At 36.8% G+C, this 19,516-nt stretch overlaps 1 pseudogene; it reads right to left on the bottom strand.

Annotated features, from left to right (window-relative positions):
• Positions 1-18,865, bottom strand: part of LOC129032974 (protein enabled homolog) — a 49,132-nt pseudogene extending 30,267 nt beyond the window's left edge.
• Between the last annotated feature and the right edge of the window lie 651 nt (positions 18,866-19,516).

Here is a 19,516-nt window from a genome sequence, read left to right as displayed (position 1 = left end):
GTGTAGTTTCATTCTTCTGCATATGGGTATCCAGTTTTCCTACCACCATTCATTGAAGAGACTGTCTTTTCTCTAGTGTATGCTCTTAGCACCTTTTTCAAAAATGAGTCCACTGTTGTTGTGGGAGTTTGTTTCTAGGTTCTCTATTCTGTTCCATTGGTCTGTGTTTCTCTTTCTTGGCCATACTGTGCTGTTTTGGTTACTATAGTTACTATAGTGCTGTAGTATAATTTGAAGTCTGATACTGTGATTCCTCCGGTTTTGTTCTTTTTGTTTAGGATAGCTTTGACTATTCTGGGTCTTTTCTGGTTCCACATAAATTTTATAATTGCTTTTTTTCTACTTCTGTGAAGAATGTCATTGGTATTTTGCATTGAATTGCATTGCAGAGATTGCATTGAATCTGTAGATTGCCTTAGGTCATATGGACATTTTAACGACAATAATTCCTCCAATTCATGAACATGAAATATTTTTTCAATTTTGTTTCCTCTTCAGTTTCTTTCATCAGTGTCTTATAGTTTTCATTATAGAGATCTTTCACTTCTTTGGTTAATTCCTAGGTATTTAATTTCATGTACAGTTATTGTAAATGGGGTTACTTTTTAAATTTCTTTTTCACATTGTTCACTGTTGGCATACAGAAATGCTACAATTTTTGTATGTTGATTTTGTATCCTGAAAATTTACTGAATTTGTTGATCAGTTCTAATAGTTTTCTTGTGGAGTCTTTAGATTTTTCCAACTATAAGATCATATCATCTGCAAACAAGGATAATACGACTTATTCATTTCCAATTTGGATGCCTTTTCTATCTTTCTCTTGTCTGGTTGCTCAAACTAGAACTTCCAGTACTATGTTGAGTAACAGTAGTGACAGTGGACATCCTTGTTATGTTCCAGATCCTACAGAAAAGAATTTCAGTTTTCCACATTCAGTTTGATACTAGCTGTGTATCTGTCATATATGGATTTTATTATGTTGAGGTATTTTTCTTCTATCCCCAGTTTTTTGAGGGTTTTTACTATCAAGAAATGTTGAATTATATCAATTGCTTTTTAGCATTAATTCAAATATCATATGGATTTTATCCTTCATTCTTTTGATATGATGTATCACATTGATTGATTTCTGTATGTTGAACCATCCTTGCATCCCAGGGATAAATCCCACTAGGTCATGTTGAATGATCTAATGTATTTTTGAATTCTGTTTGCTAGTATTTTGTTGAGGATTTTTTCATCAATATTCATCAGTGATATGGGCCTGTAGTTTTCTTTATTTGATATATCTTTGTCTGGTTTTGAAATGAGAATATTACTGGCTTTGTAGAATTAGTTTGGAAATATTTCTTCTCCTCTATTTGTTGAAATAGTTTGAGTAGGATTGCTATTTGTGCTTTTTAAAATGTTAGGTAGAATTCAGCAGTGAAGACATCAGGTCCTGGGCTTTTCTTTACTGGGAGAATTTTATTATTGGCTTTGATCTCATTACTTGTTATTGGTCAGTTCAGATTTTGGATTTCTTCCCGGTTCAATCTTCATAGATTCTATGTATCTAAGAATTTGTCCATTTCTTCTAGATTTTTCAATTTATTGGCATATATTTGCTCATAGTAGCCACTAATAATCCTTTGAATTTCTGCAGTATCAGTTGTAATGTCTTCTTTTTTATTTCTGACTTTATTTGAATATTCTCTCCCCTACTCCCCTTTTTTTCTAGTTAGTCTGGGTAAACATTTGTCAATTTTGTTTAACATTTCAAAAAATCCACTTTTTGTTTTATTTATCTTATGTATTTTTTATTTCAATTTCATTTATTTCTGCTCTGATCTTTATTATATTTCTTTCCTTCTAATTTGGGGTTCAGTTTGCTCTTGCATTTCTAGTTATTTAAGACACATTATTAGGTTGTTTACTTGAAGTTTTTCCTCTTTTTTGATGTAGACCTATAGCTATAAACTTCCTTCTTAGTACTGCTTTTGCTGTATCACATAGATGTTGGCATGTTGTGTTTCCATTATCATTTGTTTACATTTTTAAAATTTCCTTTTTAATTTCTTCATTGACCCACTAGTCATTCAGAAATGCAATGTTTAATTTCCATGTACTTGCATAGTTTCCTAAATTCCTCTTGTTATTAATTTCTAGTTTTATTCCATTGTGGCCATAGAAGATGCTTGATGTGATTTCAATTATTTTGAATGTTTTAAGACTTGTTTTGTGACCTAACATCTGGTCTATCCTTTATGTATTAGTCTGTTTGCATGATGCTGGTAAAGACATACCTGAGACTGGGAAGAAAAAGGTTTAATTGGACTTACAGTTCCACATGGCTGGAGAGACCTCAGAATCATGGTGTGAGGCAAAAGGCACTTTTTTTGTTTGTTTGTTTGCTTTTTTTGAGACAGAGTCTAATTCTGTTACCCGGGCTGGAGTGCAATGGCATGATCTCAGCTCACTGCAAATGGCATGATCTCAGCTCACTGCAAACTCTGCCTTCCGGGTTCAAGTTATTCTTCTGTCTCAGCCTCCCGAGTAGCTGGGATTACAGGCATGTGCCACCATGCCTGGCTAAATTTTTGTATTTTTTTTATTAGAGATGAGGTTTCACCATGTTGGCCAGGCTGGTCTGGAACTCCTGACCTCAGGTGATCCACCCGCCTCAGCCTCCCAAAGTGCTGGGATTACAGGTGTGAGCCACTGTGCCCAGCCAAAAAGGCGCTTCTTACCTAGCAGCAGCAAGAGAAAAATGAGGAAGAAGCAAAAGCAGAAATCCCTGATAAACCCATCAGATCTCATGACACTTATTCAGTATCATGAAAATAGCATGGGAAAGACTGGCCGCCATGATTCAATTACCTCTCCCTGGGCTCCTCCCACAACAAGTGGGAATTCTGGGAGATGCAATTCAAGTTGAGATTTGGGTAAGGACACAGCCAAACCATATCATTCTGCCCCTAGCCCCTCCAAACTCATATCCTCACATTTCGAAACCTATCATGCCTTCCCAACAGTCCCCCAAAGTATTAACTCATTTCAACATTAACTCAAAAGTCCACAGTCCAAAGTCTCATCCGAGACAAGGCAAGTCCCTTCCACCTATGAGCCTGTAAAATCAAAAACAGGTTATTCAGTTACTTCCTAGATACAATGCAGGTACAGGTATTAGGTAAATACAGTCATTTGAAATGGGAGAAATTGACCAAAACAAAGGGGTTCCAGGGCCCATGCAAGTCTGAAACCCATCAGGGCAGTCAAATCTTAAAGCTCCAAAATGATCTCCTTTGACTCCATGTCTCACATCCAGGTCACGCTGATGCAAGAGGTAGGTTCCCACAGCCTTGGGAAGCTCCGCCTCTGTGGCTTTGCAGGGTACAGCCTCCCTCCCAGCTGCTTTCATGGGCTGGCATTGACTGTCTGCAGCTTTTCCCAGTGTACGGTGCAAGCTGTAGGTGGATCTACCATTTTGGGGTCTGGAGAACAGTGGCCCTCTTCTCACAGCTCCACTAGGCAGTGCTCCAGGAGAGACTCTGTGTGGGAGCTCTGATCCCACCTTTCCTTTCCAAACTGCAGAGGTTCTCCATCAGGGCCCTGCTTCTGCAGCAAACTTTTGACTGGGCATCCAGGTGTTTCCATGTATCTTCTGAAATCTAGGTGGAGGTTCCCAAACCTCAGTTCTTGATTTCTGTGCACCCACAGGCTCAACACCACATGGAAGCTGCCAAGATTTGAGGTTTGCACACTCTGAAACCATGGGCTGAGCTGTAACTTGACCCCTTTTAGCAATGTTTGGAGCAGCTGGGATGCAGGGCACCAAGTCCCTAGGCTGCACACAGCACAGGGACCCTGGGCCTGGCCCACAAAACCACTTTTCCTCCTGGGCCTCTGGGCCTGTGATGGGAGGGGTTACCGTGAAAGTCCCTGACATGCCCTGGAAACATTTCCCCCATGGTCTTGGGTATTAAAATTAGGCTCCTTGCTACTTATGCAAATTTATGCAGCTGGCTTAAATTTCTCCTCAAAAAATGTTTTTTTCTTTTCTATTGCATTGTTAGGCTGCAAATTTTCTGAATTTTTATGCTCTGTTTCTCTTTTAAAACTGAATGCTTTTAACAGCACCCAAGTCACCTTTTGAATGCACTGCTGCTTAGAAATTTCTTCTGCCAGATACCCTAAATCATCTCTCTCAAGTTCAAAGTTCTGCAAATCTCTAGGACAGGGGCAAAATGTCGCCATTCTCTTCGCAAAAACATAAGAAGTCACCTCTTCTCCAGTTCCCAAGAAGTTCCTCATCTCCATCTGAGACCACCTCAGCCTGAACCTTATTGCTCATATCACTATCAACATATTTGTCAAAGCCATTCAACAAGTCTCTAGGAGGTTCCAAACTTTCCCACATTTTTCTGTCTTCTTCTGAGCCCTTCAAACTGTTCCAACTTCTGCCTGTTACCCAGCTCCAAAGTCACTTCCACATATTCAAGTATCTTTTCAGCAACACCCCACTCTACTGGTACTAATGTACTGTACGAGTCCATTTTCACACTGCTGATAAAGACATACCTGAGACTGGGAATAAAAAGAGGTTTAATTGGACTTATAGTTCCACAAGGCTAGGGAAGCCTCAAAATCACGGCAGGAGGCAAAAGGCACTTCTTACATGGAGGCTGCAAGAGAAAAATGAGGAAACCCCTGATAAGCCTGTCAGATCTCATGAGACTTAGTCACTATCATGAGAATAGCACGGGAAACACCAGCCTCCATGATTCAATGACCTCCCCCTGGGTCCTTCCCACAACACATGGGAATTCTGGGAGATATAATTCAAGTTGAGATTTGGGTGGGGGCACAGTTAAACCATATAACTTGAGAATGATTAAGATGCTGAGGAGAAGAATGTGTTTTCAGAAGCCGTTGAATGAAGTGTTCTGTAAATATCTATTTGATCCATTTGGACTATATTGCAGATTAAGTCTAATGTTTCTTTGTTGATTTTCATCTGGAAGATACGTCCAATGCTGAAAGTGAGGCGTTGAAGTCTCCAGCTGTTATTGTATTGGAGCCTCTCTTTCTCTAACTCTAAAAATATTTGTTTAATTTCTGTGGGTGCTCCAGTATTGGGTTCATATATACTCGAAATTGTTACAGGCTCTTGCTGCATTGACCCTTTTATCATTATATAGGACTGTATTAGGCCATTTACACACTGCTATAAGGAACTACCTGAGATTGGAAACATTATGAAGAAAAGAGGCTTAATTAACTCACGCTTCCACAGGCTTAGCAGGAAGCATGACTGGGAGACCTCAGGAAACTTAAAATCATGGCAGAAGGTGAAGGGGAAACAAGTACTTTCTTCACATGGTGGCGTGAGAGACAGCCAGCAAAAGGGGAAGTGCCAAACACTTTTAAACCATCAGACCTCAAGAGAACTAACTCACTATCATGTGAACAGCAAGGGGGAAATCCACTCCCATGATCCAATCACCTCCCACCAGGCCTTCCTCCAATTCAACATGAGATTTAGGCGGAGACACAAATCCAAACCATATCAGTGACCTTCTTTGTCTCTTCTTATTGTTTTTGTGTTGAAATCTATTTCGGCTGACATAAGTATAGCAATTTTAGCTCTTTTTTGGTTTCCATTGGCATGGAATATCTCTTTCTATCCCTTTATTTTCAGTCTATGTGTGTCTGTATAGGTGAAGTATGTTTCTTGTAGGCAATAGATCAATTAGTTGTGTTCTTTCATTCACTGAACTAGTCTATGTCTTTTTGTTGGAGACTTTAGTCCATTTTACATTTAATGTTATTATTGATAAGTAAAGCCTTAATCCTTCCATTTGTTATTTGTTTTCTGGTCATTTTATGCTCTTCTCTTCCTTCTTTCACTCCTCTAGCAAAGATGATTTTCTCTGGTGATATGATTTTAGTATCTTGCTTTCTATTTTTATTTGTTTGTATTTATTGTGTTTTTGTTCTGAGGTTACTGTGAGGCTTGCAAATACTATCTTATAACCCATTATTTGGACATAACAAATTTACACAATTTGCATAAACAAAGAAGTAAAAAGAAAACTAATAAAAACTTGCCTTCACTTTTTCCCCATGCTTTTTAACTTTGTGTTTTTCTATTTATATTATATTGTACTATGTCTTGAAAAGTTGTTGTAGTTATTATTTTTGATTGGCTCATCATTTAATCTTTCTACTTAGGATAGCAGTAGTTTATACACCACAGCTGCAGTGTTATAACATTCTGGGTTTTTCTGTGCACTTACTATTACCAGTAAGATTTTTACCTTCAGTTGATTACTTATTTTTAATTAATGTCCTTTTCTTTCTGATTGAACTACTTCCTTTAGCATTTCTTGTAGGGTGTGTCTGATATTAATGAAATCTCTCAGTTTTTGTTTGTCTGAGAAAGTATTCCTCCTTCATGTTTGAAGGATATTTTCACCAGATATACTATTCTAGGCTAAAAGTTTTCTTTCCCTCAGCTCTTTAAATATGTCATGCCACTATGTCCTGCCCTGTAAGGCTTTCACTGAAAAGACTGCTGCCAGACATATCGGAAGTCCTTTGTAGGTTGTTTCTTTTCTCTTGCTGCTTTTAGGATTTTTTCTTTATCCTTGACATTTGGGAGTACAATTATTACATGTCTTGAGGTAGTCTTCTTTGGGTTAAGTCTTCCTGCTATTCTGTAACCTTCTTATACTTGGATATAGATATCTTTCTTTAGGTTGGGGAAATTCTTTGTTATTATCTCTTTGAATAAACTTTTACCCCTATCTCTTTCTCTATTTCCTCTTTAAGGTCAATAAATTCTTAGATTTTCCCTTTTGAAGCTATTTTCTATGTCCTGTAAGTGTGCTTCATTTTTTTTTCTTTTGTCTCCTCTGACCGTATATTTTCAAACAGTCTGTCTTCGAGCTCATTAATTCCTTAATTCTTACTTCCTCTTGATTCATTCTGCTAGTAAAGGACTCTGATGTATTCTTTAGTATGCCAATTATATTTTTTCATCTCCAGAATTTCTGTTTGATTCTTTTGTAATTGCTTCATTCTCTTTCTTAAATTGATCTGATAGAATTCTGAATTCCTTCTCTGTGTTATCTTGAATTTCTTTTGGGTTACCTCAAGACAGCTATTTTGAATTACCTGTCTGAAAGGTTCCATATCTCTGTTTCTCCAGGACTCGTCCTGATGCCTTATCAGTTCATTTGATGAAGTCCTGTTTTCCTGGATGATGTTGATGCTAGCAGATATTTTTCAGTGCCTGGGCATTGAAGAGTAAGTTATTTATTGTAGTATTTACTGTCTGGGCTTATTTGTATCTCTCCTTCTTGGGAAGGCTTTCCAGATATTTGAATGAACTTGGGTGTTGTAATGCAAGTGGTTTGTGCCTTAGGAGGCACCCCAAGCCCAGCATGCTGTGGTTCTTGCAGACTCATACAGGTACTACCTTGATGGTCTTGGAAAATATCAAGGAGAATTCTCTGGATTACCAGGCAGAGGCTCTTCTCTTCTCTTACTTTCTTCCAAACATACAGTTTCTCTCTCTGTTCTGAGCCACCTAAAGCTGGGCATGAAGTGACGCAAGCATTCCTGTGTCCACCACCACTATGACTGCACTGGGTCAGACCTGAAACCAGCACAGCACTGGGTCTCACCCAAGGCCTGCTGTAATCACTCTCTGGCTACTGTCTATGTTCGCTCAAGGCTGTGGGGCTGTACAATCAGCAGGTGGCAAAACCATCCAAGCCTGTGTTCTTCCCTTCAGGGCAGGCAATGTTGTTCCTTATTCACCAGGTGGGTCCTGAAGTGCTGTCTGGGAGTCAAGGACTAGAATCAAAAACCTTAGAAGGTGACCTAGTATTGTATTGTATTGCAGCTGTGCTGGCACTCAAACCGCAAGACACAGGCTTTCCCATTCTTCCCTGCCCTTTCCACTCAAGGCAGAGGAGCCTCACCACAGAGCTACCTCCAACCCTAGCCACGAGCAGTGCTACCAGACTACTACACATGTTTCCTTAAGGCCGAAGGTCTCTTAAGTCAGGTTGTGGTAAATGCTGCTTGGCCTGGGTTTCACCCTTCAGAGTAATAAGATCCCCTCTGGCCCAGGGAAGGTCCTGAAATGCCATCCAAGAGTCAAGTCCCAGAGTCAGAGACCCCAAGAGCTCAATTGGTGTTCTACCCCTATGGTGGTTTTGGTATCTAAGGTGCAGGATAAAGTCTCCTTTACTTTTCCCTCTCCTTTTCTCAAGCAGAAAGAGTTTTTCCCTATAGCCACCACAGCTGGTAATATGCTGAGTCTCACCTGAAGCCAGCAAGTCTCAGAGGCTCACCAAGGGCCTTGATGTAGTACCTGGGTATCGCTGCAGGTTATTCAGGGCCCAGGGGTTCTTCAGTTAGCAGGTGATTAATACTGGCGTGGCTGGAAAGGCTGCCTTTCCTTCAAGGCAGCAGGTTTCCTTCTGGCCCATAGTGTGTCTAGAAATGTCATCTGGGAGCTAGGGCCTGGAACAAGGGCATCACGACTCTGACCAATGTCCTATCCTGCTGTGGCTGAGCTGGGATCCATGATGCAAGATGAAGTTCTCCCCACCCTTTCCTCTCCTCTCTTCAGACAGAAGGAAGGGATCTCTTTTGGAGCCATGAGCTGTGCAGCCTGGGATTGGGGAGGGGTAATGCCAGCGCTCGCTTGACTTCCCTAGCTGGTGTCTCAGTATATCGTAGTGACCCCCGCCACCCCTAGTCTACTATCTCCAGGCCTAGGTCAGCCCTAAGACTCACCTAGGTCTTGCAGTCCTTATGGCCTAGACTGCCTTTCAAGTTTACTTAGGGAATCAGAGCACTTTGGCCCTCAGTGGAGAGGTATGCAGGCACTCGTGTTTGAACTTCTGAGGTGAGAGATTCCCCTTTTGCTAAGACTAATTTAAATGCTCCCTTTGTGGGAAGACTTCACCTGAGTTTTGTCTGGTTTTCCTTCCTGGTCTAACAGAACAGTACTGAGTTCAATTCCTCACAATTGTTTTGTTCTCCCGCCCCCAGTACCCAGAGAACGTCTACACACCAGGACACTGCTGTTGGAGATGAGGGAGGAGTGGGGTAAGAGATTCAGGGCTGTATTTTTATTCTCTTCAGTGCCTCATTCGGCAATATGAAGTTAAAACCAGGTACTGTAAGTATTCACCTGATTTTTGGTTCCTATGCACGTGTTTTTTCTGTGTAGTTGTTAGGTTGGTGTCCTTGTGCGGAGGGATGATCAGTGAACCTTTCTATTCTGCCATCTTGCTCCACCCCTCCTCCTGTAATGAACATTTTAAGCCTGGTTGCATGGTGTAGGGCAGCAGTGATCAAGTGGAATGGGGCACAAGAGATATCTTGGGGTAAGAGAATTTACCTATATCCTGATTATGGGATTGGTTATATACATTTTTAAAAGTAACAAAATTCAAAATATTTTTCACATAAAATCGCTGGAAAATATCATATGTACATTTACTAATGGTGGTAGACAGGATTGCTTGCTAAAGGTGATTAGGATTCCAAACGACAATGCATACAAATTTATAGTTCACAAATGAATGCAATAGAGAAATAGCATTAAAGCAAGGATATGTATCATAGCCGAAGGCCTTACAACAAGAGGTCCTGAGAGGCAAGGCATGACTCCCAGCTGTGTGTAAGGGCAGTGTGGATGCGTTTTTTCTCTCAGATCAGTTACTACCAATTTGTGCACAACTCACCTTGGAACCAGGGAATACCTAATACTCTGTAGGCCATGTAAGCATATTCCTACTATGGTACTAGCCTCAATGGCAGAACGCTCTAGGGTTCGCCCTGAGGCCAGGTACAAATTTCTAGTATTATTTTATTGATTAAACAATACTAACGAACTAGTATAAAAGTCCTGGGACACATGATTACAAAGCAACAATATTAAGTACATTTCATGCCTTGCCCAAGGGTCAGTATTACGCAGATACTTTAGCAAGACAACTCAGGCTAATTCTAGGTCTGCTGGAATTAACCCTCATAGCACGGTAAATAATACCTAATGAACAACAACAATAAAAATGGCAAATGGTAAACCACTATATAAACATAATGAATTACGTAAGTAGTACTTGCTTTGCACCATTTCATGGTAATGGAGAGTGATTACATTACACTAACATGCGTAAGTTTCAGATAACATAATACCATGCAAGTGAGGACTGCCTGCAGTATAATTATAAACGTGTAATACTTATTTCTATAAGCCATGTGGTAAAAACAATTCCATCAATTTTGATTATACGTTCTGGCAATATTAAAGGGCTAGTTAAAATTATCCAAGTCCAGATTATGTTGTAGTTTGATCTCTGACTCAATCTTCAATTGAACATGTTAATTTGTAAATGATTACTCTCAAAAATTTATTTTATTCTCTGTGAAATCAAGATAACAATCTTGTCATGATTGACAAATAAAATGCATGTAAAGCACTGGGAATATGCAGGCAGTCAATGAATGGCAATTACAAGAATGGCTTTATGAACATGCAAACTGTGCATTCATATAGGGCCTCAAGCTCAGAAGGGGTAAATACTTGGTTTACTGCTCTGCTGTCATTATCTTGAAAGTCTTAATAGTTTTATCTAGGAACTCTGAACTTATACTTTGTAAGTGATGTCCAGATAGAACAATGGATTGTGTACAATATGTATGTCCCGTTTTCCACTGACACATAGTAATAGTGTACCATGAACATAGAATTCTGGTAGACTTGAGATGCAGAGAGACTCAGAGTGTGTGCCTGACAAGTATGCTCTGACTACAACTAATTTAGTGGCACTAACATGCTTTCTAATTGAACCGAAACTTTCTTTGTATGCAGAAAGAAGGCAGTTGTGTTCTAAGAAACATGAGTGACCAAAGAACCTTGTCATATCCTTTCTCATTCATGTTACTTTTCTGTATTAGCCAACCACTTGCACTGAAAATAATAACATAGAAGGAAAGGGAAAAATAAAACGAAACATCATTTCTTTGCCTTTCAATCCTTCTTCACTTATTACTAAGATAAAAGTAGAAAATGTTACTAGAATGTGCAGGTATCAAGAAGTAAAGCAAAAGCAGTTGTTTTGGTTTTATTAAGTTTCACTGCTCTGGCAAGAATGAAACACTTGTGTATGCGCAAGCTACAAAACACAAATGGCGTAATTTTGACAATTCCACATACAGCATAAGCAATCTTATATTTACATTAAAATTGGAATTACACCATATACAGTAATATGCATCTTAATAAAAACATTTTTAATGGGGTTCCTATATACAGCCCAAAAAGACATCATTCATTTACTCTATGTTATCTTATTTTTTTTCTTGAAGGAAACTGAAAAATGAGATATAAAAGGAATGCATATTGACACAGCTAGTGTCTGAAAGAGAAAACTGCATGAGTAAATTTCAATAGTGTATTTGGTAACTGAACCTGAAAGGTGGGTACTGGTTTACAAGTCTGTTCTGGGAAATAGAAACCTTAGTGATTTGGTGTTTCCTTGGTGATAGGTCTTTCTTTTCAGATGTATTGTCTTTGTAAAGGCAGAGGTGAAAACTTTGGCTGATGATTGTTTACTTATTCTGTTGGATCAGCTTATCCACAGTACTACTAATTTGGAGTTTAGATATGAAATAATGGTAAGGTAAAATTAAAGGGAGTGTGAAAAAAATCATACGAAAATATGGTTGAAAATATTATTGAATAAAGTTTTTATGCATTTAAGGACTCACATACTATATTTCTGTTTAAAGTCCCTTTTAGAAAAAAAATAACTATTCTGGATATGCTTTTCACCTAGAGAAAACACCAATAATGATCCATGGTGAACAACTTATTTTCCTTCTATGGCAAAAAATTTTAGATGTATTCAGTAAGTATTACATTCAATAGAAGTTTTAGAATCATCAGCTTTTTTCTAATAGATAATTGTTGTTTTGTTTTATTTTGAGCTATCCATTGAGGTTTAATCTCCATATCAGTTTTTACATATATATATATGTGGGTATAGCTAGGCACTTAACACAGAAGACATGGACACAGTCTGGAGACGGACAATACAGTTTGGCTTTGAAGGGGCTATTCCAGACCTTGAAACAAGAGAGTCAGTCCACAGAAGGAAGTAGCCGAATACAATGCCTTACCTCTAAGTGACAGGAGGTTTTAGAATGTTTTCTTATGAAGAGATGGGATATATAGATTTCTGAGAATTAGCTGAAATAATCAGCCAACTCAAAAGCGAAAGTAACTTAAGCTTCATAGCTTGAGATACATAAATATCTAAAAACAAATGGAATATGAAGATTTTAGAGTTTAGGTCTTTAATGCCATGAAGTTCTTTCAGCAATACCATTGATTTTCCTTCCAACTATGAAGATGGAAAAAATAAAAGCCTCTAAGAGATGAGGAAAACTAATTCTATTATAGTTTCATACTTTTATAAAAATATTTTAAAGAAAAACTACTGAAAACAAAAGCTGATTATTTCTTCTTTGGGTGTTGTCTAAGGCAAATCGTACAATTTTTCTATTTATGTCATTCAAGCTAATACACTTAGTGGCATAAGAAAAAAGTGTTGACATCACACTGTCACGCTTTTTTTCCATCCCTCCCTTCCTCTCTCTCCTACTTCTCTCCTCTCTCTCTCTCTGTTCTTTTCTTTTTCATTTCTTTTTATACTTTTCTCTTCTTCACTACATCCTTATTCCACTCCTTCATCTCATGGGAACAGCATTATTTGAGGAAAATCTGAGTTTTAAGACTGTGCAGATGTGGTTTTTGAATTACGGTTTTTCAATTTATTAACAATGCTACTTCGGGTATATTAATATTATTTAAGTGCTCAGACTTTCAGTTTCCTTATCTACAAAATGGAGTAAATATTTATCTATTTCACAGGGTTTGGGATGAGGATTAAATAAGATCTATAAAGTGCCAGACTAGTGGCCCACTCATAAAAGGCATTCTGTTGCTGTCAGTTTTTTGTTGCTTTTCTTTTCCTTTAGCAAGGAGAATTGGGTTTGGAAATCTATACAATCCATTAGCTTTAAGGCCAAAATAGATCTCTTACTTGTTGTGCAAGGGAAATTTTAAAATCCTGATCAAAATAATTACTGACTGATCCTTGGTATAAGAATATAATACTAAGAAGACTCATTAGCTAAAAGCAACTTAATAGCTGCCCTGTTTTAAAAAAATTAAAGCACTTTTCATACTTCCACAGTTGGATATCTTCCCAGGTTTTTGCTCAAAACTAATTTATAGGAACTATAGTTCCCTTTTCATAACTCTGACACCCTGACTCCATATCTCAAAATATGGTTGTTTTGTTGTTTTCTAGTTTGATTCTTTGTGTCTCCTTTAGGCACTGGTTCCATGATACACCATTTATGGGACAATTTAAGGCAGTACATTTTAATGAAGATGGAATGCTTCCTTTAAAGAAGTAATAATTTATTTATAGAAAGATTATTCTATAATAGTTTTTACTACAGCATATCTTAAAATAGCAAAAATTCGGAAAACAATCTATTTTTCCAAGTAATTGGTGACACATAGGGTGTTGCTGCTATGCCAGCATTAACAATGACATGTAATATTTTATATAATATAATAATATATTGTGAAAAGGGACTTTATAAAAGTATTTAATGTTATGTGATTCCAATATGATGTTAAACAAATAACTGTATTTGTGTAATATATTGTTTAGAATAAGGACTAGAAAAATACATTCTAATATGTAATATATTTATCACTTGATATGACTTCAGGTGATTTTTATTTTCTTTGAAGTCCTGGTATATTTAACTTTTTACATAAACATTAATTTTATAATCTACAAAAAGGTTAAAGAAAAGAAAAAAGGGAAATCAAGTGTATTTCATATAAATTCATGTGCATTATACTTAAGACAATCCATTCTTGAATGGTTATGCGTATATTATCCTGCTAGCTACTGATCTATCCATCCATCAGAAAAGGTAGGGATAATTAACATTTGACCAGACTATATGGACATTCAAAGAAAGCTAGATTGGAATGATCACTCTTAACTTTACGGAAAGAACAGAGGATGTTGTTCATAAATTGACGTAAATATTCATTTTAGCAAAATTCACTTTATCTTGAAAATGTTTCTTAGCTCAATTCATATTCTAATTTTTCTAGGCAGTCCCTCTTAATATTTTGAATCAAAAGAAATCCCTCTACTTTCTTGCCTTTTCTTATTTGTAACTCTAAATAATGGAAATGGCTCCATCACATTTTATTAATTTCTATATGTCTCTAGCACCTAGAAAAATGTTTCTATATTAATTGTAGAATTAGGTTTCTGTTTCTATGGTAACAAATTCTCATAAACTTTGTGGGTGAAACAATACGACTTTTCCCAGTTCTGTGGTCAGAATCCTGATACAGCATGGCTTATCTGTTTTTTTTTGTTTTGTTTTGTTTTAAGTCTCACAAGATCAAAATCAAGGTGCCAATAGGACCGAGTTTATTTATGGAGGCTCTAAAGGAGAATCTACTTCCAAGCTCATGTAAGTTCTTAGCAGAATTCATTTCCTTGTGACTGTATAGCTGAGGTCCTTCTATACATGTTGACTGTCAGCAGAGAGCTTGCCACAGCTCCATAAAGCCACCTGCATTCTCATGGTGTTTCTCCCACCATCTTCAAACCAGAAAGGGCAAGTCAAGCCCTTCTCATGATTTGATTCTCTCTGACTTGCCCTCTTGTACACCTCCTTTGCCCCCCACCAAATAACTTCTCTGATTTCAACAGTTTGTGTGATTACATTCAGCCTGCCCAGACTATCCAGAATAATCTCCCTATTTTAAACTCTTTACTTCTAATCAATAACATATCAGCTTTCAATGTGTGATTAAATTGAACCCACCCAGACTACCCAGAATACTTTCCCCATTTTAAATTCTCTACTTCTAATTATATCTGCAAAGTCTCCTCTGCCAACTGAGGTAATCTATTCTTAAAATCCAATGATTAGTGTATGGACATCTTTGGGGGAACATTCTGCCTAAGACATATGGATTCAATAAGTAATTATTGAATTAAATTATCCAGATACATTACATTTAGATATCTTAATAACTTAAAAGGGAATGTTATGCCTAAATAACTTGTGGGAAGCTTCTAAGTTTTACAACCTCACAGGCCTGAAACAAAGAAATAGCTATATTTTCCTAACTCACATATATTAGAAATTGCTAGACCTTTGATACGCCAGATAGTCTCACTTATTTCTGAAGACTCTCTAGGTTATGTTTCTTCTATCTGATATCTTCCATCTTCTTCTATGATTTTATTATCTGCAATCCATTGGGCTATTGTTAATATTGCCTGGGCCCATAAAATTGTACAGGGGTATCACTACCAGTATTCCTGGTGGACAAATATTTGCAGAAATTCCCAAACTGCTATCATCTAGTTTTACCAATTGCACCAGCCTTTCCTACTACACAGAGTGGGCTATCAGCTATTATCATCTATACAACCTTGGATGGGGTACCACCAGAGGTGCTGCGCACCATATCAACCCCATCAAAATGCTGAGACACTGTCATCATTAGCAAAGCACTAATGCATAGAAGCAACATCAAATTCCATTCAGGAAATGAGAGAATCTTCTCTTCCCCTTCCCCCTTTTTGGAATACTCTGAACAAAATGACAAGTATCCTTATACACATACAGAAAAGAAGAGACAGACACACACAGACACAAAAGGAAAGCTATGCAAAAATGAAGATAGAGATTGAAGTGATGCATCTGCAAGGCAAGGAACATAAAAGATTGTTGAAGTCACCAAGAGTTAGGAGGGAAGGATGGAACGGTTTCTCTCTCAATGCCTCTAGAAGGAACCAACCCTCTTAACCCCTCCATTTTAGACTTCTGGACTGTGGAACTATGAGAAAATATTATATTGTTTTAAGCTACCCCAAGTTTGTTGTGCTTTGTTAAAAGAGCCCTAGAAAACTAATACACATGGCATATTACTTGTGCTAAGCACATGCAAGCGCATTATTTTCATTGGCTCACAAGGGCCATTTAAGGCAGATATTATTTTATTGATTTTACAAGTAAGAAAGCAAAAATGAGAGCAGTGTGTTGACTTTCCTAAGATAGTACAGTGAGGTATTTGGATACCGGATCCAACGGCTTTTACCAGCTACCCATAATCATTTGTTCACTCATCAAACATTACTGAATTTATCCTTTTTTCTCCAGGTATTTTATTTTTTGTTCTGGCAAGATATGAAGACAATGAAGCACTCCTTGCCATCAAGTTGGTTTCAGTCTATGTCATGGCATACAGAAAAATGTATGCTTTATGGAGCAGCAGTCACGAAGAAAATATTTTCCAGTAACTTTGGTTGAGGGAGGTGAAACTGTAACATTGTGAACTATGGACCCAGGATAACAGACTAAAGTCAAAGAAATAGATTAAGAAGACTACACTAATCTATATTTAACAATGATTATTATTTATAAAATGCTTTGTAGTTTTTAAAACATTTTCACATAATTATCTCACAATAAATGAGACTCAGTGTAAGTAAGTGACTTACTCATAGTTGAGGAACTAATACTCGAATAAGGCTGGGAATTGAACTTGTGTCCTCTTCATCCAAAACTGATATTCATCGTATCATACCAAGCTATCAGGAAATTCCATATAGTAAATAACTTGCATTTCCTTTATCTTCTTTTCCATATTGGTCTCATGAGATCACTGCATCTTCCACTTTTCCATGGTAGCACTAATCACAATTATACTTAAAATAGTTTGTTGTGTACTATAATTTTTCTGTGGTAGGATCCAATTCAGGATCACATGTTCCATTGTGTTGTCATATTTCTTTAGTTGCCTTTAGTATAGTAGATTTCCTCAGAATATATTTTTCTTTCATTACCTTAGTATTTTTAAAGAGTGTGAGCCATTTATTTTGTAGACTTCCTCTCAATTTGGCTTGTCTGAGGTCTACTCAAGATTAGATTTATGTTACGCATTCAGGAGATATACCACAGATATGGCATTGAGTCCTTCTAGTGCATTGTATCGAGAGACATCTAGCAATGACTACCATTACCCACATATGGGTTCCTAGAAACTATTTTCACTAACAATAACAAAGGACTGCCTTGAGAAATGCCTAATTTCAGAGTTGAAACTAGAATATTCAGAATAATCCTGAAACAACTTGATATTTCAGAAAATAAGAAAGCTGTTAAACAGCAATGATTATAAGCCAAAAGGACATAAAATCCAAATTTAATTCATTGCCACTGGACAGATCTGTGAGAATTTGAGCATTAAAATAAGAACTGATAAGAGAGAGTTGTAGCCTATTGATTAGGTAATTGATGATTTCATTAAGCATAAATACAGAAAATTAGAAACCTTCTTTGTAAATAATATATGTAGAAGAAATGTAATTTTTTAAAAATAAAATTTATAAGACCCAATCTTCTGCTTGGTTCATTTGCCATTTACCCATACCAACTAACACAGTGATTGGCATGTAATAAGTATTCATTACATAGTTATTTGCTATGTAAATAATTGAATTAATAGATGAACACTAGATTCTTGCCATGATTTCATTTTCAAAAAGAGAATGAGACTTTAGCCAAAGAATTATATATTTTTAGGTCCCAGTTACCTGTACATAAAATAAAGTTTGATGATATCAACTACTTGAAAGCAGGAATCTGCGACAGATATTCTCTTTATGTCCATTCTAGATTTCTAAGTCAAGATTTCTGATTGCTAGATCCAGTTTGGGTCTCTCTTGAAGATAGTTCATATTATTTTGAAACTGTTGCCTGGGACTTTCTGTCACTGCAGTGAGTTATTGAACAAATAAATTAATGTTGAATAATGCTTTATGCAGTGTTTATTTAGGTGGAACTGGGGTGAACCTATTTTGTGACTCACTGTTACATTTTTTTTGTTACACTGGAGACGTGTTTGAATATTTACATATTTCACACCAATTGTTAAGTTATGAATTCATGTAAGTTTGGCCAACAACAAGTTCCATATTTCATTGCTTTCGCCATGCCAAAGAAGGACTGTAATTAAAGTTATTTATAATTAAAGATTTAGGATTATGAGAAACAGTGCAAGTGGGGACATTTAAAGGCTAATAAAATGTATTCATAGGATGAGTAGTTTTGCTACTCACTTTATGCTGACTTCTGTACCGCACACCATTAATAAACTCAATATATATTGTTTAAAAACTCTCTTTAAATCTTACAAAGTATTAGAGAGTGAAAGAGTAAATCATTATCTGGGTTACTACAGAAGGAAAAATATATGAATTAAAATGTCCAAGGTAACAAAGAATATCAAGGCTGAAGAACAGATAAACACTATTAGTGGAAAACTGTTGGATTGCAAAGCTCAAAATTTAAATTTAACCTAACTCAAATCAAGGTGAAACTTCATTGTAAAGATACTGAGGTGTTTCACGAAACTCACAGAATGGAATGCAGCTCGTGTCTGGACCTTAAGAAAAAAATTAATCCAAAAATTGAATATTACCAGAAAAATATTTTGTCATCCAGAAATCCTCTCTCTCTCTCTCTCTTTCTGCTTCTCCTCTTCCTCTTTTACCTCCTGCTTGTCCTCCTCCTTGTTGTCTTCATCCTTCTTGTCTCTGTTATTCATGATGATAGGAAACATGGCTGCCGCATACAATACTTGAGCTTTAAATCTTACAACTACCAGGTGTCTACACCTATACTGAATGCAGCTTGGAAAACATAGACTTAATACACAAAACGGCATTATGGCTTTACTTTACATTGACATGGAGGAGAAGGGTAGAGAATTTCCCAGGAAATTGTTCTCAGTACACTAGCAATTATTGAGGGTACAGTGTGTCCCAGGTGCTTTACATCCAATAATTATATTAAGCAATTATTACTCACAGTTGTTAAATGAGGAAATAATAGACATGAGAAGGCATATAAACTGCTCATAGCACTTAGTGTGTGGTGGAGCTAGTATGTAAACTCGTATTTATTTGACTATAGACAAATGTTATGTCTTCTTTCTGTTAAATAAAAAGCATTCACATTTCCATTTACAAATTAATTAAAGGACTAACACGTATTTGGAGAACAGAAACAAAACATTATAGAGGATGTGGAAATTGAGTTGTTTTCTTAGACTTTAAATTAAGCTAGACTTAGTCATAATGAAGTAATAGGAACTGGATTTAACCTCACACCCTAAAAAGTAATTAGAAAACAGAAAACTATATGAAATACAGAAAAATATATGAAATAAATTTTTAAACATTGAACTACAAGCAGCACAGAACTGTGGTCTCTGAGAGAAATGAAGCAAATAAAAGTGAGTACTATGTCATACAATTTTTCTTCCTGGAGATATATTTCAGATCACAGAGCAGAGAAAGTGCATTAGTCGGGGCTT

Source organism: Pongo pygmaeus, chromosome 2 (assembly GCF_028885625.2).
Source record: "Pongo pygmaeus isolate AG05252 chromosome 2, NHGRI_mPonPyg2-v2.0_pri, whole genome shotgun sequence".
Lineage (NCBI taxonomy): Eukaryota > Metazoa > Chordata > Mammalia > Primates > Hominidae > Pongo > Pongo pygmaeus.
The sequence above is the reverse complement of the archived record's forward strand: the minus strand, read 5'-3'. Positions and strand labels throughout refer to the sequence as shown.